Source organism: Capricornis sumatraensis, chromosome 7, assembly GCF_032405125.1.
Source record: "Capricornis sumatraensis isolate serow.1 chromosome 7, serow.2, whole genome shotgun sequence".
Lineage (NCBI taxonomy): Eukaryota > Metazoa > Chordata > Mammalia > Artiodactyla > Bovidae > Capricornis > Capricornis sumatraensis.
In genome coordinates this window covers 99,776,415-99,800,460 of record NC_091075.1, presented here as the reverse complement: position 1 = coordinate 99,800,460, position 24,046 = coordinate 99,776,415, and the positions used below count along the sequence as shown (strand labels likewise).

The 24,046-nt window shown below is 43.9% G+C and overlaps 1 protein-coding gene across 1 annotated transcript in view; it reads left to right on the top strand.

Annotated features, from left to right (window-relative positions):
- The first annotated feature begins 1,000 nt into the window (after positions 1–1,000).
- The window catches only part of TMEM150C (transmembrane protein 150C), a 110,010-nt gene continuing 86,964 nt past the window's right edge, over positions 1,001–24,046 (top strand). Inside the window, exon 1 of the mRNA XM_068975613.1 lies at positions 1,001–1,031. The gene's annotated coding sequence lies outside the window, so the exon portion shown is untranslated. The remainder of the gene's footprint in view (positions 1,032–24,046) is intronic.

The window sequence follows — 24,046 nt, the reverse complement described above, 5'->3', positions numbered from 1 at the left end:
AACCAGCAAAAACAAATCAATACACGGATAATGGTGTATTGTCGGGGAATAGTATATCATGGGTGAAGGAACAGTTCTGGAAGGTTGAATTGGAGGATTTGAACTATGTGCTTTGAGAGGCAGCAGAGAAGAGGCAGGTGCGGTAGGGAGCGCCTGGGGAGACCCCCTCCCCCCGCAAAAGAACGGAGGTCAGCCTACGGCAGGTTAATAAAGAGGGTTCTCTTGTGGGAGCACCGGAAGGATGCCTTTGGAAGAGAAGTTAACCCGTGAGCGTGTGATAAAAATAGTTGATCCACGCCGCTGCCAGAGGTCACCGACATGGTGCCCTGATAGGCTGCGATCCCGGGTGGGGAAAGCTATTCAAATACCGATGAAGACAGTTTTCAAAGAGATGAGACTGGGAGGAAGACAGCAAGCTGTCGCTGGGAGGGCGGCCTTGGAGTGCCGCTCATCGCCAGGGTCAGAAGTTGGCCCTGTGTTTGTTCTTCCCGATGAAAGGAAACCGCGGGAGAGCGCCGAGCGGCTGCGAACTGCATTCAGCCAATGCGCACGAAAATGAATTTTAGCTGCTCTGTGCAAAAGCTCTAGGTGTGTGGACCGAAGGGAGCCGGCCAGAAGGTTACAACAGGTCAGGAATAAATAACCGCCAGGCGGAGGATCCCAGATTCCGTCCTTCCTTTTGTTGGGTGAGCGGCGAGAGCCAGGCGATCGCGTCCACAAAGGCGAAAGAAGCGGTCCCACCGGCGCCGCTCGGCTCCAGCCCCGGGTAACCACGCGGGGCCCCGCGGGGTGGTGGAGGTCTGAGACCCGGGGGTGGGGAGAGGCGGGCTGAGGTGGAGGGAGTCTCTCCCGGTGGCCTGGCAGCCGGGACCCCAGAATAAGTCGGGGGCGGGCCGCGGCGCGGCGCGGCGGGCGGGCGGGCAGATCCCACCCCTTCCTGAAGGAAGCGCCCTCCTCGCCGCGACTGCTGCTGCCGCCGCCGCAGGTCACGGCCCCGCCAGGCGACCGCGGCCTCGCCGCACCGGGAGCAGGTAGGCGCGGCGCCCCCTCCTGCGCGCGGGGCCGCCGGGCAGCCCGGGGTCATCGTGCTCGGCTCCGCGCCCAGCCCCGAGGCGGAGACCCCGGGGGCGGCGGGCGCCGCAGAGGGGCTCGGGCGGCGGGGTCCTCCCGGCCGCGGGGCCTGCTCGGCTAAGCCCCCTCCCCGGAGCGCCTTGGGCGCGAGGCCGCCCCCCGATCCCCCGCGGGCGCACGCCCCGAGCGAGGCGCGGTGGCCGCCGGCGCTCCCGGTCCCCGCCGCCGCCGCCGCAGTGCCGTCCCCCGGGCCCCGGCGCCGCCCGCCGGCTGCGGCTCGGGTCCGGTTCCTTTGACAGGTGTCCCCGCCCGCCGCCCCATCGGGTGCCCAGGCCTTCGGTGGTGGCCGGGGGCGCGCGGGTGGGAAGCGACCCCAAGTTCGGCCTCCCGGGTCTCCGCGCCGCGCGCCGTTCTCCACTTTCCCGTTCGCCGCGGCGGGCTGGCGCGGGGAGCCGGGCAGGGGCTCTAAGTTGCCTTGCCCTGTGCGCAGCCCTCCACTCGAAAACCCACAGCCTCGCCGTCCTTCCCCGGGTGCGCCCTGAGAAAGAAAGAGGATTTTCGGTTTCTCCGGCGAGACGCCGGTGAGTGGGTGACGACCGAGGCTGTCTGATCATTCGCTGCAATAAAAGAGTGATTAGCTGTGGATTATGGAGAGAGCCTTTGTGGAACGATTCTCTCCTCCTTAAACGAATCCAGCGGAGAACCAGCGGGTTATTTTCCCATTCTAAATCCATATTCCTTTTCTCTACTCATCCCTCTCCTCCGTCCACCCCTAGCTCCACAGCACTTTATTATATTCCCGACACTTCCCAGATTTTTTTTTTTTTTTTTTGGTCAGGTTTTTTTTCCAACCAGACTGTCTTTCCCGGTCGAACCAGGATTGCGACTACAAATGTGAGAACACAGCCCAGTTGGGATGGAAACCCTTCTCCTGGAGTGAACCGGTTCCCACTTCCTGTGGGAGACCAGGAGAGGTCCTGTTAGGCAACCAAATATACTAATAATGTGGGTTTTTTTTAAAGTTCTTGGATGAATTACAATAACACAGCCTAAACGGTAATATTAATTTCTGCTTCTCTGTTTCTGTGCTTGAATCAAAGGCAGGTTTTTTAATAATGCAGGGCTGTAACTCCATCCTGGGCTGCAGTTCATCAAAAGGATAGGCAAATGTGAATGTATAAACTCCATGGCAACAGTTAATAAGTTGACCTACTTAAAGTTTTCAAGGAAAAATTGTTAGTTTTTTTAATCATACAAAATATGATATTTGCAGATCAAAGAATTTTACAATTTCAGCTCTCATGCATTAAATCCCAAACTTTTTCTTCTGTGTGTCCCAGAAACACCATGTTTCAAAGATTAACTATAGCTACCGTCTCTTAATGAGCTAGAAATGTGAGTTTCATCTTCGAGGCATAAGCATAAGAATTTTAATCGTGGTTTTTATTTATACAGTATTTAATAAATATTTTGAGAACTCCTCAAATTGGAAGTTCATAAACTAGACATGGTAAATAAAAGGATAAAGAAGTTTTGTTAACAATAATGACAGTTGGTAGATGTTATGACATTGAACAAACATATTAAAGTATTTGGGAAACGCATGTTTATTATAACCTGCCATTTAGCTGAAGGCAATTTGTTTGGATTATTTAAATTGACCTTAAAGTGTCTTTATAGCAGTTGCTTAACTCATGTATTTCTCATCAAATGCCTTTCACTAGTTGCTTTGTGGGGGAGATAGGTTACTCTGTGGAGTAATTTTTTTTTTTTTTTGGCATGAACATAGTAATGCCTTACATTTAGGCTTTGTTCTAGAACTACCACGGTCATGCTTATGATGACCTTGCAGGGTTTTCTTGTACTCACTTTATCTGCGTGTGATCATCAAGAGTGATGGCACCTGACTTGATTCTCCTGTGTGCCTTTCTGCTTTGTTTTCCCTGTGACCTATGCGTACCTGTGCAGTACAGTGGCCAGATTAGCAGGGCAGCCTGGAGACATGAAGGACGAAAAGCTAGCTGGCCCCTGCAATCCTAGCCATTCGGTTTCAGCGTAATCTGGCCGCTTGGGATCAGTTCAGTAACTGACTAAGCAAGACAGACACTGACAAGATAATGCATGACCTCTGTTTTCCCCTTCAGGAGAAGAATCTACAACATTCAGAATCCACATTAGAGTGCTGATTAGGTGCTGTGAAGCTCAGATGATATATGAGCTAAAGTTCTCAACATGTGATGCAAAAAACAAATGTTACAGAATCTGAGTCTAAACTCATGAAAAGGCTAGAAACAGACCCATGTGTGTAATAAATATTTTCTTTATCCTAAGGGCATCCCTACTTGTTTTAACTATAAACTTTTATTCTGAGAGCTAATGGTGCCATGTATCTTTATGGTTTTATTTTTTTCCTTCATAATTTGCTCTTAGTACTAGCTCATAAATTAGTAGAACTTTAACAAGTTATTATTATCACCACATATCATTTCCTGGCATGTATGAATTTTGAAAGATAACTTGTGGAAATGGAAAATCTTGATGCAAAGAGATATTTGGCCAATTGGAATGATACTTTGAAATAATAATGAAATCTTTGGCAGTAGCCTTCACAGTCAACTTCACAGTATTTTAAGTCATGCCAGCGCCATTAGGTAGCACTTGGAACTCTTTATGAAGGGAGAAATGAATAATTTTCTTTTTAACATCTGCGAATGGCCTTTCTCTAGATCAGTACTGTCCAATAAAACTTCCCACAGTGATGGAAATGTGCTATAGTCTGCCCAACCTGGTAGCCAAGAGCCCCATGTCGCTGTTGAATCCTTGAAATGTGTCTATTATAATTGAAGAACTGAATGTTAAAGTTTATTTCATTTAAATTAATTTGTGGCTGGCATACTGGACCCTGCAGCTTTAAATTCTGCCCCCCACCATTTCCTGTAGCGATAGTACTTAATGGCAATTACCCTTAATTAGAAGAAAGTAGAGATCAGCCTTAATAGAACCAGAAATTAAGATTTGACTCTAATCCTGTTGTTATGAAAAAATACTCACAGTTACCCCAAAGAAGGTGTGTCAAGCTGAAGTTCAACTCTATTCTAAAAGGAGTTTTTCTTTTTAAATTTCCATATGTCTACTGGCCACAAAAATAAGCATCACTCAGATTTGTTTAGATACTTGGCCCCATGTGTCTGAGTTCTTAAACTTGTTTTATTATTTGCTTATTTACCCATTATGGAATCATTCATTCTTAGAGTCACTTTCTATTCTTTTCAGTATTGCAAGGTGGGGGTTAAATAATTTATTGCTTTATTTTTGGCTGCGCTGCATCTTCAATGTTTTGCGCTGGCTTTTGTCTAGTTGTGGCGAGTAGGGGTCTACTCTTGGGTGTGGGCTTCTCTTGTTGGGGAGCACAAACTCTAGGCATGGGGGCTTCAGTAGCTGCGGAACTGAGGCTCGATAGTTGTGGCCCACGGGCCTAATTGCTTTGAAGCACGTGGAGTCTTCGAACCCCCATCCCCTGCATTGTCAGATGAACTACCATCCACTGTCAGGGAAGTCCAAGGGGAGGGGGATTTAGAGAGGCAGAAAGTTGCTGCCTCACCCAGCCTAGGCACCTGGAATACTTCTCCCCAGGCCAGAGCTCGAGGTCCTGGGTGCTCCCCTTCTCTGGAATAGCAATCAGTTATTTTAAAATGTGACACAAATGTTCATGCATAGAGATGGCAAATCCACCTGCCATGCAGGAGACGCGGGTTTGATCCCTGGATCGGGAAGATCTCCTGGAGGAGAGCATGGCAACCCACTCCAGTATTCTTGCCTGGAAAATCCCATGGGCAGAGGAGCCTGGCAGGCAACAGTCCAGGGGGTCACAGAGTCAGAAGAGACTGTGTGACTAAGAATGCACAAAATATAAAGTAAATTAACCCCCAATTTGTCCCTTCCCTTAAGGTCTTAACACTATAGGATAAAATTTCCCAAATTAGTGTCCATTCCACGAGAGGACAGAGATGCTCGAGTGAATTTAGGAACTGTTCCATATAATCCACCCCCTTTTCGGAGATTTTCAATGCACTACCTCATGTTAAGTTTCTAAGATGAGATGCATATACTTAGTTAACTTTTTTATTGTTGAGGTTTTTCAAAAACATTTTCATATAGCACTTACCATAGTATTTTTCAAGCCACATGTTCTGAGTCTAATTTAACAGGTTTGTATCAACATTTAAAATATTTATTTATTTATTTGGTCAGGCCTTGGGCTTCCCTGGTGGCTCAGCTGGTAAAAAAAATCCATCTGCAATTTGGGAGACCTGGGTTCAATCCCTGGGTTCAGAAGATCCCCTGGAGAAGGGAATGGCTATCCAAGACAGTATTCTGGCCTGGAGAATTCCATGGCCTGTAGGTTGCAAAGAGTCGGACATGACTGAGTGACTTTCAATTCACTTCACTTGCTGTCAGGTCTTAGACTTGGGATACAGGATCTTCCCTTGTGGCTCAAAGGCTCTAGAGGACACAGGCTCAGTAGTTGCTGTGCTCGGGCTTAGTTGTTCCATGGTATGTGGGATCTTAGTTCTCTGACCAGGAGTCGAACTCACATCCCCTGTGTTGGAAGGCGGATTCTTAACCACTCAACCACCAGGGAATGAGATAGGATATATATTAGAATAGGAATTATCACTGTGCATCCCTCTTAGTGGGAGTTACTGGGGTTTGGTGAAGTGTTTGGTTCCCTCGTGTATGTAAGTGCAAGGCCATGAGACAATGGAGAGTAGTGGTCAAAAGCATTACAGAATCAAGGCCCCTGGGTTCCAATTCTGACTCTCTGTGCAGTAAGCACTGTGTAAACCTACTCATTGTTCACTCATTTATTTATTTTTGGCTGTACTGGGTCTTTGTTACTGCCAGTGGGCTTTCTCCAGTTGTGGCTACCAGGACCTACTCTTGGTTATGGTGCGTGGTCTTCTCACTGCAGTAGCTTCTTGTGTTGCGGATCACAGGCTCTTAAGCGTGGTCTCAGTAGGTGTGATGCCCAGGCTTAGTTGCTGCTTGTCATATGGAATCTTCCACCATCAGGGATCAAACCCCTGTCCCTGCATTGTAGGATGGACTCTTAACGGCTGCACCACCAGGGAAGCCTTGTGCATTTTATTATTAGGTAAATGTATGTATATATACTGGATTGTGATGTAAAATACTGCCTCTGAAACTAGGCTTGAGATTCACTTTGGGAAACACCCGTCTAAGACAGGACTCCACGCGGAACGCTGAACCTGGGTGTCTGGTGACAGAGTCCATAAAGTTCAACTGTTTTGGCTCGCATGTTACAATGCAGTAGGGAGGCACAGAGGCATGTCTGCGGACCTGTGAGACTCCAACATTGTACAGCATTGCACAAGCCTGGAAACAAGCTGACGGCAGTGGTTTTCTGTGTAAGACGAGGCCTGATGAGTGAGAGGGGAGTCGTTGTACATTTTGGCTGGAAGAGAACTCACTGCTGCCAGCCTGTGGCCTCTAAAGTTGAATGCTCTTTAATGGACAGGCAGGCTGGGGCCCAAAGAAACCCAGACGTCCCAGAAGCTGAGGACTCAGTCTTCTTTCCCTCCTGATCACTTCCTCACTTCTACACACTACTTTGTAGCAAATAGTCACAACAGGTCTAAATATGTCCGTCCCATACACCCCCGACTTTTTTACTTGATTCTAAATTAATTCTTTTTCAAAACCACTTTCTGCCTGTAAGTGCTTCATGACCTATTTTTCAATATAATAAAAGGAGAACAATGTTGCTTTAAGAATTTCATATAAAAGGAGATGTCCTAAAACTGAGGCTAGGAATCTCCTTGCACTCTTCCTTGGCTCCAGAACAATCTGAAAAGTAAAACTAATTTCGCTTTAGAAGGAGAGTTCAGTTTTTCTTAAAGGTCAAACTAAATATGAGCAATCACTTGTTCATAGACTTTGTCAGGTCGAATAGAAAAGGCAACAGCTTGTCATCATGGTTACTTTTCTTTTTTAAAAACTACAGAGGCTGTGTCTAACATCCTAAAAACCCATAAGATATGCAGATTTTTTTCAGGGCTTCAGAACTGTCCATCTTCGAGGACAGTGATGCAGGCTCTATCTTTGGAATGCAAAGGAATGAGATGAAGTGTCTTTGACAAGACATTGAAAGTCATGTAATATTTTTAGGCTAATGTAGACAAAGCTTAAGAAGTAATTGTGATTAACTATGGCAGTAGTGGAAATTAGCCTGTAGTTTAATTGGTGTTATTTAACTCTGAAGTAATTATAATGAATTATAATGGCTTTCAACTAAATGTAAACATAAATGTCTCCAAAAATAGCATAGCCTTAGCATTCATCAAGCATTTCATGTATTAACAAAGTAGATGTCTTCCTGATGACTTAGCTGCCAAAGAGATATTTTAAATGGTAATAACTGGAAGTTTTGAAACATAAATTAAAACTGACTGTACATAGCTAAAATGAGTGTTGTATTTTTTTTAACTGGGCTGGTTAATAAAATAGTGTTCAAATGATTTTTCATTCTGTCGATTCATGAGTGAAAGGTGTTAATTAAGAGGTGCTGATACCATGGTAAAGCAAACCAAATAGAAATATGAATTTTTTTTTTTTTTACTGAACTTGGAGTGTTTTGTTTGTGAATTATACTTAGAATTATGAAATGTAATTGTTCTGGAATTTCAATGGCAATCTGTCTCCTGGAATTTGTAAGTTCTACTTTTCACCAAAATTTAAAGTATATTTACATAGAAACAATAGTATCTAAATTGTGCCAACTCTTATAACAGGAATATTAACTTATGGATGACAGTTTTTCTTCTTTGTGGTATTATGTTCCCACATAGCCTAGACTTTAAAATTATGTCATTTTGAAAAATTTGCTGGTCTTGTCAACAACAGCACAGTGTTTACAAGAATCGTATTTATCTCCCTATAATTTTAACAGCTAATAGAATTGTTCTTGAGAAAGCTGATTATCTTTTCTGTGACATTTTGATTGGTGTTTTTCCATTTTAATTTGAGCTTATATGTGACATAAAAATTGACTCTATGAAAATTCCATAAAAATTCTATTTTGTATACCAAAATTTTCATTGTATGAATAAGAAAAATATCAAATAAACAACCTAGTCTACCATCTAAAAGTATTAGAAAAAGAAGAACCAACAAAATTTTGATTGTATATGTATGCATGTAAAAATAAAGACAAAAATTTTCCAGTAAACTGATTTGGGCAAAAAAATACCACTGTGATCAAATAGCGGCATACTGTGTGTGTGTCTGTTTTTTTTTGTTTGTTTGTTTTGTTTTTTTTAAGATCAGGCCATGTGAGTGTTCACTCACTGAGCCATAAATTTTGGCAATTCAGAAATGGTATTCTTTATTAGTTACTGGGCCTTACTTGTGAAATCCTTAGAATGGTCCCTGGCCCAGAGTACCGTTTTTTTTTTCACTGTTCAGTTCAGTTCAGTTCAGTTGCTCAATCGTGTCCGACTCTTTGCGACTCCGTGAACTGCAGCACACCAGGCCTCCCTGTCCATCACCAACTCCCGGAGTTCACTCAGACTCACGTCCATCGAGTCAGTGATGCCATCCAGCCATCTCATCCTCTGTCGTCCCCTTCTCCTCCTGCCCCCAATCCCTTCCATCAGAGTCTTTTCCAATGAGTCAAGTCTTTGCATGAGGTGGCCAAAGTACTGGAGTTTCAGCTTTAGCATCATTCCTTCCAAAGAAATCCCAGGGCTGATCTCCTTCAGAATGGACTGGTTGGATCTCCTTGCAGTCCAAGGGACTCTCAAGAGTCTTCTCCAACACTACACTTCAAAAGCATCAATTCTTCGGTGCTCAGCCTTCTTCACAGTCCAACTCTCACATCCATACATGACCACAGGAAAAACCATAGCCTTGACTAGATGGACGTTAGTCGGCAAAGCAATGTTACTTCCCCCTTATTTATAACATAGGTTTTTTAACTAATGTCATCACATGGAAAATTAAAGAGGATTGTTCTGGATGATAACTGCTCCCCTCTTGAGCATCTAAGAGCTAGAAAAAGCCTTTGGAAGTCACAGAATTTATTTCTTGTCTTGGCATGACCACAGTCATCACAGAGAGGTGATGTGTAGATTTTGCATGTGTGCGTACTCAGTTGCTCAGCGATTCTGACTCTTTGTGACCCTATGGACTGTAGCCTGCCAGGCTTCTCTGTCCTTGGGATTCTCCAGGCAAGAATACTGGAGTGGATTGCCAAGCCCTTCTGCAGAGGATCTTCCCGACACAGGACTGGAACCCGCAACTTTTATGTCTCCTGCATTGGCAGGCGAGTTCTTTACCACTGGGCACCAGGGGAGCCCTTGTGTAGACTCTATTCTCCTTTTAATCTGTGAATATTTTACATTAGTTCTTGACGCACTGTTTATCCAGGGTGACTTAAGAGGACTCTAACACAGAAGCCAGGCTAGCTTCCATTCCATATGACTCGTTTGCTTGCTTGTTGCTTATTTATCATCTTTTTCCAATTAAATCATTGTGTGTAGAAATTACTATGCAAATATTTTTGGTATCCCACTGAGCTGTCTGAGGAGTTAGCAAATTGCACTATTTTGAAAATAGCCACACCCATTGTTTATGAATTACCTGTGACTACTTCTGCACTTCCTCTACAAAGTAGCAACTGAAACAGAATCCATCTGGCCCATAACGCAGAAAATCTCTACTCCTTGGCCCTTTCATTTGATACTCCAAGACTTGTTCATTTGATACTCTTCCTATGGGATTCTGGAAGAAAAGATGAAAAAAATAGCTTATTACAAATTATATGTAATGAATTACTTTCTGTAGGGGCAAATTTCACAGCTGCATGACTGAATGAATGACATCTCCTCTCTTCCTGTTTCACTGTCAATGGCTGCGAAAGGTGTTATCAGCATACACTTAGATGTCAAGTTGACTTGTGTAACCTTAAATAAGCTACTTAATCCTTTTAAAATCATTGTTTCCTCATGTACAAAGTGGGGATAAGTATGGTACCTGCTGTTGGGAGACAGTTCTTGCGTCCCGTGCATTTCGACAGGACTTACAAAGTGAGGCACTGACTGCCCTTTCGGTCTATATTGTCTTTACAAGGATGTTTATGTAGTAAACAGTCTTGATGGTTGAATACTGTTGCCCTCAGAAGTGCAGAGCAGGCTTGCTAATATGCAGTATAATGGATTTGAGTTCTTGCAGCTCAGAGTTCCTCTCCAGTAAAGCTACTCACTGCATATGCAGGTGTTATGGCCCTCTTTGAATGCCCTGGGAATTGGAGCTGGGGAATTAGTGCAAGGAAATGCTGGTGCTTTGGCTACTGCTATTGCTATGGATGCTAAAGTCCTTTGTCTCCCCCCGGGGAGTCTTGTGTCTTCTGCTAACCTCTGCAAGTAAAATCTCAGTCCTTTCACAGTTCTTGGACAACTGTTCTATGGAGTTATTATGAGAATTGAACAATGAATATAGAACATTTAACACAGTGCCTGGCATATAGTAAGTGCCCAGTAAATGTTAGCTATTATTATCCAGCTGGCAGTGTGAAATTCAGTCCCAGTTTTGTGTGGAGCACTTATGTTTTAAGGTAGTAGTTTTCAAAATACCGGCCACCAGAGCTAGGAGAACAGTTCAGTTCAGTTCAGTTGCTCAGTCGTGTCTGACTCTGCAACCCCATGAATCGCAGCATGCCAGGCCTTCCTGTCCGTCACCAACTCCCAGAGTTCACTCAGACTCACGTCCATCGAGTCAGTGATGCCATCCAGCCATCTCATCCTCTGTCGTCGCCTTCTCCTCCTGCCCCCAATCCTTCCCAGCATCAGAGTCTTTTCCAATGAGTCAACTCTTCGCATGAGGTGGCCAAAGTACTGGAGTTTCAGTTAAGTAGGTTTATTTTTTTTAATAAAACAGAAAAAGAAAATAATAGAATAATAAAGTATCCAAGTGCAAAATATGTAGTAAGGATAAATATTGATTTGTAAAACTTTTAATTTCTGTTATATATGTGTGTATCTGTATACAAGATTATGATGTAAAATATGTATTTTTTACTGTCAGTTGCAGTCAAAAAAGTTGGAAAGCCATTGCTGCCCTAATACATAGGTGGAACTGTCCAGAAAAACTTTTGTTCAAGAGAGCATAGAACTTCTTTCTTTGTTCTTATTCTCGAAAAGGGGTGGACTTCCCTGGTGGGCCAGTGATTAATCCTGCACACTTCCACTGCAGGGGCCATGGGCTTCACCCCTAGTCCAGGAACTAAGTTCCCACAGGCCACATAGTGTGGCCAAAAAAAGAGAAAAGGAAAGAAAATAGGTAAAGGGCCACTGTCACTCATCTGAAAAGGAATGACCAGCGATTCAGTGTGTTCACACTCTGCCTATTGTGTGGCTCATTTTGCCCATGATTAGCAGAAGATGAATATAACCACATAGATCATTTTCTGAAGAAAGGAATATTTTCAATCAGCATTTTCCAACAGAACTTTCTACAGTAATGGAAATGTTATGTTTCTGAACTATCCAGTACAGCAGCCACTAGCTATTGAGCACTTGACTGTGCAGCCGAGGAGCTGGACTTTTAATTAGAGCAATTTCAAATTTGTGTTAATTTAAATTTAAGTAGTCATGTGTGGTTATTGGATAGCCTAGTTTTAGTTTGAACACCCAATGGTGGCCTTCTCCAGCACAGCTAACTGTATAAATTTGGCTTGTGTTAAGTCCTAAGGTGCAGCACCCTTCCCTTGGGTTAGTCAAAAGATCACTGACCGTTGCCCATGGCTGGTTTGGGCAGACAGTGGGGTGAAGAAGCTCTTGGTGAACTGCTACCTTGGACAGCGCCACAAGCCAGGGGAAAATGGCAAAGAGCCAGAGGGTAATGGTTCTCAACTCTGGCTGTGCAATAGAATCATCTGAAAATCTGTAAAAATGCAGGCTGCACCCCAGGTCTGTTAAAGCAGACATTTTTACAAGGCTCACCAGGTGTTCTATCATACTGTTTCACTTGGGAAGCATCACAGATGAGCAAGGCAACCCATAGTATCACCGGGATGCCCAGAATCAGATAGAGAGGGGAACAGACGCATGAAAGACAGTGGAACTCCATCTTACCTTAAACAGAAAGGCTCCAGCTTACTTTTAGTGTTGGAAGTTGAGCTGTTTTCCCACCTGGATGCCCTGGCAACAAGGGCCCTCTTGTTCAGTGGTATCAAAGTATGAATTTGTGTGTGGCCGAGTTGAACTTCAAAGGAGGAAAAGTACAGGCTTTTATTGACCAACTCACATGGCCAGTACTTTCTATTTGTATATTTGGCCCTCGTGTATGGAGTTCCTACTGAGTGTATGAGATTTTCTATCCTTGCTAAGTCTAGTGGGGGAGACCAACAGGTAAACAGTTATCATACAGGAGGGTAAGCACAGTAATAGAAGAATTATAGGGTGCCTTTAGAGCACCCAAGAGGAGACATCAGTGAGGGCTTCCTGGAGGAGGTGACACCAAACTGAGTCTTGGAGGATCAGAAGTAGTCACGAGAAGAGGAGATGGGGAAAAAAAGAGCAGATAGAGTTTGGGAGCAGAGTTTGGCCAACATTTTCTGTCCCTTTAGGACTGAATACCATAAGATTGCTTCCTCCTGGCAGAAACCCTACCTGCTGTTTTAGCAAACCTCACAGGATATCCTTATCCTAACTGGCCTTTATCATTTATTTGTTAATAAGTGTGACTTATGGAGGCATTACTGTGTGCAGATATGACCTAAGTGCTGGTGAGGATGCAGTGAACAAAGCAGACAGCATTCCTGCCCTCAGGGAGCTTTATCTGCTAATGGAGCAAGCTAGCCGGAAGTAAACAAGGAAATGGTGTAGTATATGGCTGACGTGGCAGAGAGAAGAAATTAAACATGGTGAGGAACTTGGGGATTCTGGAGACTGTGCTCTGAGGACCAGAAGTCACATCACATTTCTCTATGAACTTAGTAGCAGCTTGCTCTCTCTCTCTCTCTCTCTCTCTCTCTCTCTCTCTCTCTATATATATATATATATATATATATATATATATATATATGTAGAACCTATTGCTCAGTCGTATCTGACTCTTTGCAACCCCATGGACTGTGTAGCCTACCAGGCTCCTCCATCCATGCATTTTTCCAGACAAGCGTACTGGAGTGGGTTGTCATTTCCTTCTCATATATATATATATATATATATATATATATATATGTATACATTTGGCTGCACTGGGCCTTAGCTGTGGCATTAGAGATCTTTAGTTTTGGCATGTGGGATCTAGTTCTCAGACCAGGGCTTGAACACAGGCCCCCTGCTCTACAGCATCTTAGCCATCAGGGAAGTCCATTAGTAACAGTTCTTACCACTTTTCTGAGACTGGATTTGGGTTCCATAGTCATTTTCCCTCCTTTGCTCAAACCTGGCCATCCACCTGTGTCCATAACCCTATGTGCTTCTGCAGGACCGTAACTTGTGCCAACACAACCTCTCAAAACCACCTGCCCACCCCCCACCATGCGTCATGTCTTATATTTTCACTGTCTCTTAGCATCAGCTCTTCTGTCCTCTGTTGATTTCCCTCCCTCCTGCTTTTCCTCTTTGCCCCTGGGTGAGTAAAGTTCTCGACCTTTTGGCTGATTGCTCTGTCACCCTCTTCCAGGGGTCACTGAATGAAAAGGCTTGTTATCCTCGACTTTGAGGCTAAATGTGGTCAATCACCTTTCACTGTTTCTCACCGCTACTCTCCATCCAGCTTCCAGTCACTTTCATTTGTTGCCTGAAAAACTGAATACCCGGTCTTCCCGAACCTCCCTTTCCTGACTGGTCATAACCCTAGGGGACAGCACCATCCCAGGTGATCTAATTGTGAATCTGGCCTCAAAATCACTAGACCTGCTCAGTGAGTTCTCTGAGAACCTCAGCTACTCACTCCCAACCCTCCACCCAGATCCTTGTCCAGCTGGTAGTTTTTCACCTTCAGGAATTTTAACCTCAGTGTCTTATTTCTGAACATAGCCATGTATCCTTCCAACTCTTTCACGCCCTACTTCTCTACCTCTTTATCTTCTTTAAGATGTCGTCTCTTGACTTCTTCAGTTACCCAGACTTTTCTCTACACGTGCAAATATATTCATGGTGGTGGTTTAGTCGCTAAGTCATGTCTGGCTCTTGCGACCCCATGGACAGTAGCCTGCCAGGCTCTTCTGTCCATGGGATTCTCTAGGCAGGAATACTGGAGTGGGTTGCCATTTCCTTCTCCAGGGGGTCTTCCCAACCCAGGAATCGAACCCAAATATATATTTTCGTACTCATCTTCATTTCCTTTCCTCAAGATATGTGGTCCATTTTGACCCATGTTTCAGGTTGGCTCAGTACTTGAACCCTGAATGCCGTCTTTTCATGCTGTCTTTGTGGGGGTTTTTTGTTGTTGCTGTTGTTTCATTTTTGTTTTGTTTTTTTAATAAGCATGGTCTTTTTAAAAAAATTTATTTGGCTGTGCCAGGTCTTAGTTGTGGCACACAGGCTCCTAGTTGAGGCTGCAGGATCTAGTCCCTTGACCAGGGACAAACCTATGCCCCCTCGCACTGGGGGTAGGGAGTCTTAACCGCTGGACCCCCGGGGGAGTCCCCTCATGGTTTCTTTGGAACTTTTGCTCTATTAATATTCCTCTCTCTTCTGTGGTCTTGCATCTTTCTAAACTCTTTACTGGCTCCTTCCCATTGGCTATCGCGGCTCCTTCCTATCAAGCAAGACTTTGCAGGTTTCATCCATCTTAAAAAGTAATTCTCCTGGGTTAAGTAAATTAAGGTAGATCTCTACACTAGAATTCAAGGCAGGAGGAGAAGGAAATGACAGAGGACGAGACGGTTGGATGGCATCACCGATTCAATGGACATGAGCTTGAGCAAGCTCCGGGAGATGGTGAAGGACAGGGAACCCTGGTGTGCTGCAGTCCATGGGGCTGCAAAGAGTCAGATACAACTGAGCGACTGAACAACATTAGAATACTATAGAGTTATCTGAAATATGTATAGCGGTGTGTATGTATATATATATATATATATATATATGTACATATCTCACATGGAAAGGTGATCACAAAAAAATGAGTGAAAAAAGTATCAAAATAGCTTTATTGAGTGAATTTCTTTTTCACATTTTATTTATTTTTCTTTTGTGTGGTTAAAAAAACCAGATAACATAAAATTTACCATCCTAATTATTTTTAAGTATACCCTGATGGCTCGGAGGGTAGAGCGCCTGCCCACAATGCAGGAGACCTGGGTTCAATCCCTGGGTCAGGAAGTTCCCCTGGAGAAGGAAATGGCAACCCACTCCAGTATCCTTGCCTGGAGAATCCCATGGATGGAAGAGCCTGGTGGGCTACAGTCCATGGGATCTCAAAGAGTCGGACACGATTGAGTGAGCTCACTTCACTTCACTTCACTTCACTTCACTTCAGGAGTGTTCAGTATATTCACATAGGTATAGCCAATCTCCAAAATCTTACCATCTCACAAAACTGAAACTCTACCCATTAAACAACTGCTGACTTTCTCCCCCTCCTCCCCCAGGCGACTGTCACCACCATCTACTTATGCCTCTATGAATTTGACTACTCTAGGTACTCATATAAGTGGAGTTGTACAGCATTTGTCTTTTTCTGATTGGCTTATTTCACTTAGCACAATGTTGTGATGGTTTGTCTGTGTTGTAGCATGTCAGAATTTTCCCTTTTTTCTTTTTTAAGGTTTTTTTTGACTTGGACCATTTTTTTAAGTCTATATTGAATTTATTACAGTATTGCTTCAGTTTTATGTTTTGTTCTTTTGTCCATGGAAGCCTGTGGAATCTTAGCTCCCTAACCTGGAATCAAACCTGCACCCCCTGCATTGAAAGGTGAAGTCTCAACCACTGGACCACTAGGAAAGTCCCAGAACTTTCTTTCTTTTTAAGGCTAAATAATATTTCATTGTATGTATATGTGTGTGTATGTTAGTCACCCAGTCGTATCCAACTCTTTGCAACCTCATGGACTGTAACCCACCAGGCTCTTCTTCCATGGGATTTCCCAGGCAAGAATACTGGAGTGGGTAGCCATTCCCTTCTCCAGGGGATCTTGCTGACCCAGGGATCAAACCTAGGTCTCCTGAATTGCAGGCAGATCCTCTACTGTCTGAGCCACCAGGGAAGTCCACCACACTTTAAATGATTTCATTTTTAAAGAAAAATGTATGTTAGTATAGGTAAATACGGGCTTCCCGGGTAGCTCAGCTGGTAAAGAATCCACCTGCTGTGCAGGAGACCCCGGTTTGATTCCTGGGTCAGGAAGTTCCCTTGGTGAAGGGATAGGCTACCCACCCCAGTATTCTTGGGCTTCCCTGGTGGCTCAGACTGTAAAGAATCCGTCTGTAATGCAGGAGACCTGGGTTCAGTCCCAGGGTTGGGAAGATCCCCTGGAGGAAGGCATGATAACCCACTCCAGTATTCCTGCCTGGAGAATCCCATGGACAGAGGAGCCTGGTGGGCTACAGTCGACGGCCTCACAAAGAGTCAGATATGACTGAGTGACTAAGCACAGCACAGCATAGGTAAATATACAATATATAACATATTAATACATACATATATGTATAAAAGATTGTACGTCAAAATGTTAACAGGCGCTCCTTACAGTGGTCCAGTGTAAATGATTCCCCCAAAGTATCTGAAATGTTTAGCCAAAGTGATTGATGACAGGGTATTTAATGTTTGAAATGATTGGTTTTTCACTTCTAGACTATGGGATTTGGAACCCTTTTCATCTTCTTTTTCCTGATTTGTACCTTTTAAAGTATTTGCAGTGAGCACACTTCCCTGTTGTAAATGTTGAAGGAACCTTCAGTGGAGCCGCATCAGCTCACTGTAGCCATCCCCGCAGTGCCAGGTGCTGCCCTCCTCCCAGCGTCTCATTCACCACTCACAGCCTGACCCATTCTGCTCTGAACACCATGGAACTCTGCTTCCTGTGCCCACAGTGGTAGGATGACCTGCACAGGCCACCACAGCTGCATGGGAACCCCCCGCATCCCTGGAGACATAGCTCAGGGCCATTTCCTCCTCACCTGCCCTCCCTTGCCCTCAGTGCAGAGTCAGCTTCCTTCCTTCAGAGCTCCCTAATCCCTGTACCCATCTGTCACTGCACTTGTTTCCTGATTGTCTGTGGGCCGCCTGGGGGTGGGGACTGTGCCTACATCTTTGTATCTGCAGGCCGTAGCACGGACCCTGGGCAATGACGCTGGGCAGCTTGGGGAGCCACTGGTTGATCAGAGGGGCTGGGTCCCTGGCTGCTCAGAAATGAGGCTGGAAGACTCCCTCCACGCCCTTCATGCTACTATACCCTTCGTGAACAGTGCAGAAGACATAGGAGTTGTGGGTTCAATCCCTGAGTCGGGAAGATCCCCTGGAGAAGAAAGTGGCAACCCACTCCAGTATTCTTGCCTGGGAAATCCCATGAATAGAGGAGGCCGGTGGGTTACAGTCCATGGATTCAGAAAAGAGTCAGACACGACTTTTAGCAACTAAACAAACAACAACAAAAATAGATATTAAAATTATTGAAATGCACTGCATTTATGTCTTACTGATATTGGTCTTCTGTTGTCTTGGGCTCATAACACACATTTGATAAATACCTGTTGTTTTTCAGTCGCCCAGTCATGTCTGACTCTTTGCAACCCCATGGATTGCAGCACACCAGGCCTCCCTGTCCCTCACCATCTCCCGAAGTTTGCCCAAGTTCATGTCAATTGCATCAGTGATGCCATCAAGCCATCTCATCCTCTGATGCCCTCTTCTTCTTCTGCCCTCAATCTTTCCCAGCATCAGGAACTTTTCCAATGATTTGGCTGTTTGCACCAGATGACCAAAATACTGGACTTCAGCATCGGTCCTTCCAACAAGTATTCAGGGATGATCTCCCTTAAGATTGACTGGTTTGATCTCCTTGCTGTCCAAGGGACTTTCAGGGGTCTTCTCCAGTATCACAAGGACAAATACCTATTAACCTCCTTAATAACCCTAGTAGCTCCCTGTGATCAAACTTCTCTTCCTTAAATTTGGCTACTTTGAGAGGCTGGGAGGGGGATTATTTAAGGGCCTGGGAAGCCATTATTATCACCTTCCAAGTCATATGATCGTGACTAGCTGCCTACACCACATGTATGATTGATCCCAGTCAGGACCCTTTTGAGAAAAAACAAAGAAGTTAAAAGATCTACTACTGGCATGGCTTGAGTGCAGTGTTTAAACATCCCATGTGTAAAAGCAGCTAATGAATCCCTGCTGTACTTGCTGTTGCCAGTTACTCCTGGGCCAAGAGGGGCTTAAAGTCTTATTGTGTAATGTTCACTCTGAAAGCTGTAATGGGCCAAGTTTTGTGAAACAGATTTTGCAGGCTGGTACAGTTAGGTCATTTGGGACAATTCTCTTACATATGAAAGAAAGGTTCTAGTCCTCCTTTCAGTTCAGTTCAGTTCAGTCACTCAATCGTGTCCGACTCTTTGTGACCTCATGAATCACAGCACGCCAGGCCTCCCTGTTCATCACCAACTTCCGGAGTTCACTCAAACTCACGTCCATCTAGTCGGTGATGCCATCCAGCCATTTCATCCTCGGTCGTCCCCTTCTCCTCCTGCCTCCAATCCCTCCCAGCATCAGAGTCTTTTCCAATGAGTCAACTCTTTGCATGAGGTGGCCAAAGTATTGGAGTTTCAGCTTCAGCATCATTCCTTCCAAAGAACACCCAGGACAGATCTCCTTTAGAATGGACTGGTTGGACCTCCTTGCAGTCCAAGGGACTCTCAAGAGTCTTCTCCAACATCACAGTTCAAAAGCATCAATTCTTCGGTGCTCAGCTTTCTTCACAGTCCAACTCTTACATCCATACATGACCACTGGAAAAACCATAGCCTTGGCTAGACAGACCTTTGTTGGCAAAGTAATGTCTCTGCTTTTCAATATGCTATCTAGGTTGGTCATAACTTTCCTTCCAAGGAGTAAGCGTCTTTTAATTTCATGGCTGCAGTCACCATCTGCAGTGATTTTGGAGCCCCCCAAAATAAAGTCTGACACTGTTTCCACTGTTTCCCCATCTATTTGCCATGAAGTGATGGAGCCAGATGCCGTGATCTTCGTTTTCTGAATGTTGAGCTTTAAGCCAACTCTTTCGCTCTCCTCTTTCACTTTCATCAAGAGGCTTTTGAATTCTTCTTCATTTCTGCCATAAGGGTGGTGTCATCTGCATATCTGAGGTTGTTGATATTTCTCCCAGCAATCTTGATTCCAGCTTGTGCTTCTTCCAGCCCAGCATTTCTCATGATGTACTCTGCATAGAAGTTAAATAAGCAGGGTGACAATATACAGCCTTGACGTACTCCTTTTCCCATTTGGAACCAGTCTGTTGTTCCATGTCCAGTTCTAACTGTTGCTTCCTGACCTGCATACAGGTTTCTCAAGAGGCAGGTCAGGTGGTCTGGAATTCTCATTTCTTTCAGAATTTTAGGGGGCATTAAAAGAAGAGAAGGGAAAATGAAAAATAGTTATAATTACTGTGGAACTGAATCTTTTGGGGTCTTCTTTAGTTTCGCAGACCACAAGAATTTATCTTGATTTTTCTTGAGAAAAGGGGCCCAAGGTAAGCGATTCACCCAAAGTATCTGAAATGTGTTTAGGCAAAATGTTTGATGACAAGACAATTAATGTTGACATGCTAGGTTTTCCAGCTGTTGAAACGATTTGTAAATTGGCATAGGTGGTCTGTGCTGTTTACATCAGAATCACAATAGCTGGGTTTAATGTTTCCTTCTTACCAAGATCAGGCTTTTTTTTATAAAAGTTGAGTTAGACTAGATTGTCCTGGTTATGATATTGTTGTTTTGTTTTCTTTTGTTTTTGCCCAATAGGCCAGCAAAGGAAGTAACACCATTACCTGGAGTAAGTATTAGACTCAGAGATGTGATGTCAGCATTTAAGCCCTGGCCTGACCACTCTCTAGCTGGCTGTGTGCTTGGATAAGATATTTAATTTATGGAAGCTTAGAGTTTTCTGTTGTTCATCAGGAAAACGTGGATTATTTGTCAGTTTTGCTTACTAGACTGTAAACTTCTTCAGAGTAGGGGTGGTATGGTTCATCCATCATTGGAAACTCAGTGTGTGGTATGAGGCCTGGTGAGTAAGAACTCTATAAATATTTTTCAAACAAATCAGATTTGTCTTACTTATTTCATAGGTTGTTTGAAAGAGCAAGTAGGATGAGCAGCAGTATAGTGTAGTGTTAAGAGCACAGTCCCTGGGCCCCAGTTCTGGCTCCAGGAAGGAGCAGTAACTCTCCTCTGGGCATCTGTGAAAGTGGATGATGCTACCTGCTTCCAAGGGTTGTAATCAATGTGCCTGAACACCATAAGTGCTATATACCTACCAGCTATTGATATAACATGTGAATGGCCTTTGCAAAGTGCTGCTCACATAAACGTACTTATTTGCTGAAGTCTTAACCAAGTGTTGGACACACTGTGAAATACTTGTATTTTACACTAAAGAAAGTACTGGATCTTTCTTTACCTTAACTGAATTAGTGGAAATTGTAGAGCAAGGCAGGGCTACTATTGCTATTATGGGACTCATAAGTCTCTAATTCTTGACTTTTATAAAGCATGAGACTTTGACTATTTCCGTATATCAGCATTTGTTCATTATTAAACCATGGATAGGCAATAGAATTTAGAGCCAGAACCCTGAAATCACTGAAGTACAAAGTTGGAATTCAGTACTTATTATGGACAGATCAGTTTGTGGTTTATTTTTGGCTCCTCGATGATTTAGTCTGATTTTTAAAAAAAAAATAAGTTTAACGCAGGTGGCTCATTTCATAAACAATTTCACAGGCACCGAAGACACGGAGCAGTTTTGTGTCTGCACAACTGCGAACCTTATGCCTGCTACCACCCGAGCCCTAGAAAGGTCAGTTCACCTTTCTGTACTCACTTAAAGGTACTACTTATTTGATAATGTCTTACCAAGTGTCGGGGGCTTCCCAGGTGGCTCAGTGGTAAAGAATCCACCTGCCAGTGCGGGACACACAGGAGACTCGGGTTTGATCCCTGGGTTGGAAAGGTCCTCTGGAGAAGAAATGACAACCCACGCCAGAATTTTTACCTGGGTAATCCCATGGAGCTGGGTGGGCTACAGTCCATGGAGTCACATGACATGACTGAGCATGCATGCATGCCTGCCGAACGTTGGACACACTGTGAAATACTAGTGCTGGATCTTTCCTTATCTTAACTGAGTTAGTGGTCATTCCATTGCACAGTTTCTAAAGCCCGCTTAGGGTGTCTTTCACCTGGACCCTTTTAGTGACACCCATGACCACTGGATACAAAGTATAAGTTCAGAGAAAGCCTGACCTGGGGCTGCCCTGGCCTGGCACTGCTGCCTGCTCTGTGTTCCACTGTCAGCTTTGTGGGAAGTGAGTGAAAGTGAAAGTCACTCAGTTGTGTCCGACTCTTTGTGACCCCATGGACTGTAGCCCGCCAGGCTCCACTGTCCATGGAATTCTCCAGGCAAGAATACTGGAGTGGGTTGCCATTTCCTACTCCAGGGGATCTTCCCAACCCAGGGACTGAACCCAGGTCCCCCACACTGCAGGCCGATTCTTTACCGTCTGAGCCACCAGGGAAGGGCTATGTATAAATAACTGGTCAATTCCTAGGCAATAGAGATTTTTAAGATGATGTTAAATAATACTGATTTCTTATGTGCAAACACTGCAGTAGTTTCCACCTTGGTTTCTCTGCCTCTTGGCCACTAGAGTCTCCTTTACACAGTGCTGTCTGCCTCATCTCCCCATTATTTCATTCTTGTCAGGTCTCCCCAGGCCAAGAACGCTCTTGAGACAGTATCTTACTGTAGGATTAAATCCAAGCTCCTGGTGTTGCCTTTCAAGGCCATACATAATCTGAGCCCATTTTATCTACCCATGTTTTACTTCCGGTTCCTCTCTAATGTAGAATTTTACTTCCCACACACTGGGGTCTAATCTTCTTTTTCCTGGTAGTTCAGATAGTAAAGAATCTGTCTGCAATGTAGGAGACCCGGGTTCCATCCCTGGGTTGGGAAGATCCCCTGGAGAAGGGATGGCAACCCACTCCAGTATTCTTGCCTGGAGAATCCCATGGACAGAGGAGCCTTGTGGGCTACAGTCGATGAGGCCGCAAGGAGTCAGATACAACTGAGCAATTAACACTTTCTTTCACGTTCACTTGTGGTCTTTTGTTTTCAAGGTCCCCACACTGAAATGCCCTCCCTGTCCCTTCTATTTACACTTAAATAGCTTTTAAATTTTTTATTTTGTTTTTATTTTTTATTTTGGCCATACCACTTGTCACTCGGGATCTTAGTTCCCTGACTAGGGATCGAACTTATGCCCCCTGCAGTGGAAGTGAGAAGTCTTAACCACTGGACCACCAAGGAAGGCCTGACATGTGCCTGTAGCTTTAAGATCCTCTCCCCGCCTTTTCCCTAAACCCTGTCTCCTCCTGAACATTGATTGGCATCTCCTGTATTTTTGCATTTGATTATATTTAATTTAGAGCTTTCTTAGGTACCATTTTGAAAATTAGTATCTTCTCATAATGACTCAGAAGTTAACTTGATAATATTAAAATTATTGTAAGGTTACCAGTTAGGCATTCAGGAAAATTGTACCTGTTTTATATGTAGTATAAGTTTTTAAAAAATGTAACCTTCTCCTCTTGGCAGCTGTAATTCCACCCCACTGCTCATAAATAAAGCCCTGGAGTCCAGGCCATATGCAGTAAAACAAAATAATATTGTAGAGCAAGGCAGGACTGCTATTGCTATTATAGGACTCATAAGTCTCTAGTTCTTGACTTTTATAATACATGAGACTTTGGCTGTTTCAGTACATCAACATTTATTCACTATTCAGCCATGGACAGGTGATAGAATAAAGAGCCAGAACCCTGAAATCACTTAAATACATAGTGGGAGTTCAATAATTGTTATGGACAGATTGGTCTGTGGTTTATTTGGGGCCCTTCAATGATTTAGTCTGGTCTGTATGTGTCAGTTTACCTTTCCATACTAATTTAGTAGATCTGCTAAAATATTAGACTTTTATTAAACTTAAGATATAATGTGTTGGGAAGATCCACTGGAGAAGGAAATGGCAACCGCTCCGGTGTTCTCACCTGGGAAATGCCATGGACAGAGGAACCTAGTAGGCTACAGTCCATGGGGTCAGAAAGAATTGGACACGACTGAGTGACTGAGCGCCATGCACCACCATACTGAAATAAAATTTTATTGCTGGAGTGCAAACATACTACATACATTGTGAGAATCAACTTCATCTTCTGTCCTTTCTCCCTCCTTCATTTTTCTTTTCTTTCAATCAATGGGCATCTGAAATGCAGACAGTGTTGGTCTCGATGGAGCTCTGTGAGTAAAACATGGCCTTCTCCTGCTATGAGATCACAGCCCAGCACTGGAAACCTATGTGAACAACGGTGGTCTAATGATGAGATTGGATTAAACAAGGGTAAATAGTTTCATTTGAAAACTGGGTAAATAGAGAGAGAAAGCCAAGCTTAGAAAGTATATAAACATAGTTAATCATACTTACTAATTTTCTAGTGTGTGCCAAGCTCTGTGCTAGGTCATAGTTATGTTACCATTAATATATCCTCCTGACAAATATTTGAGTTGGATATATTAATCTACTTTTCAAAAACAAGTAAATTGAAGCAAACTGTGAAAGAGGCATAGCTATAATTCAAATATAGCCCAGTCTTTTATTATACCAGCCTGTCTTTATGCCAGTATAAAAATAAAGTTTGATATGTAAGTAAAAATGTTTTGTT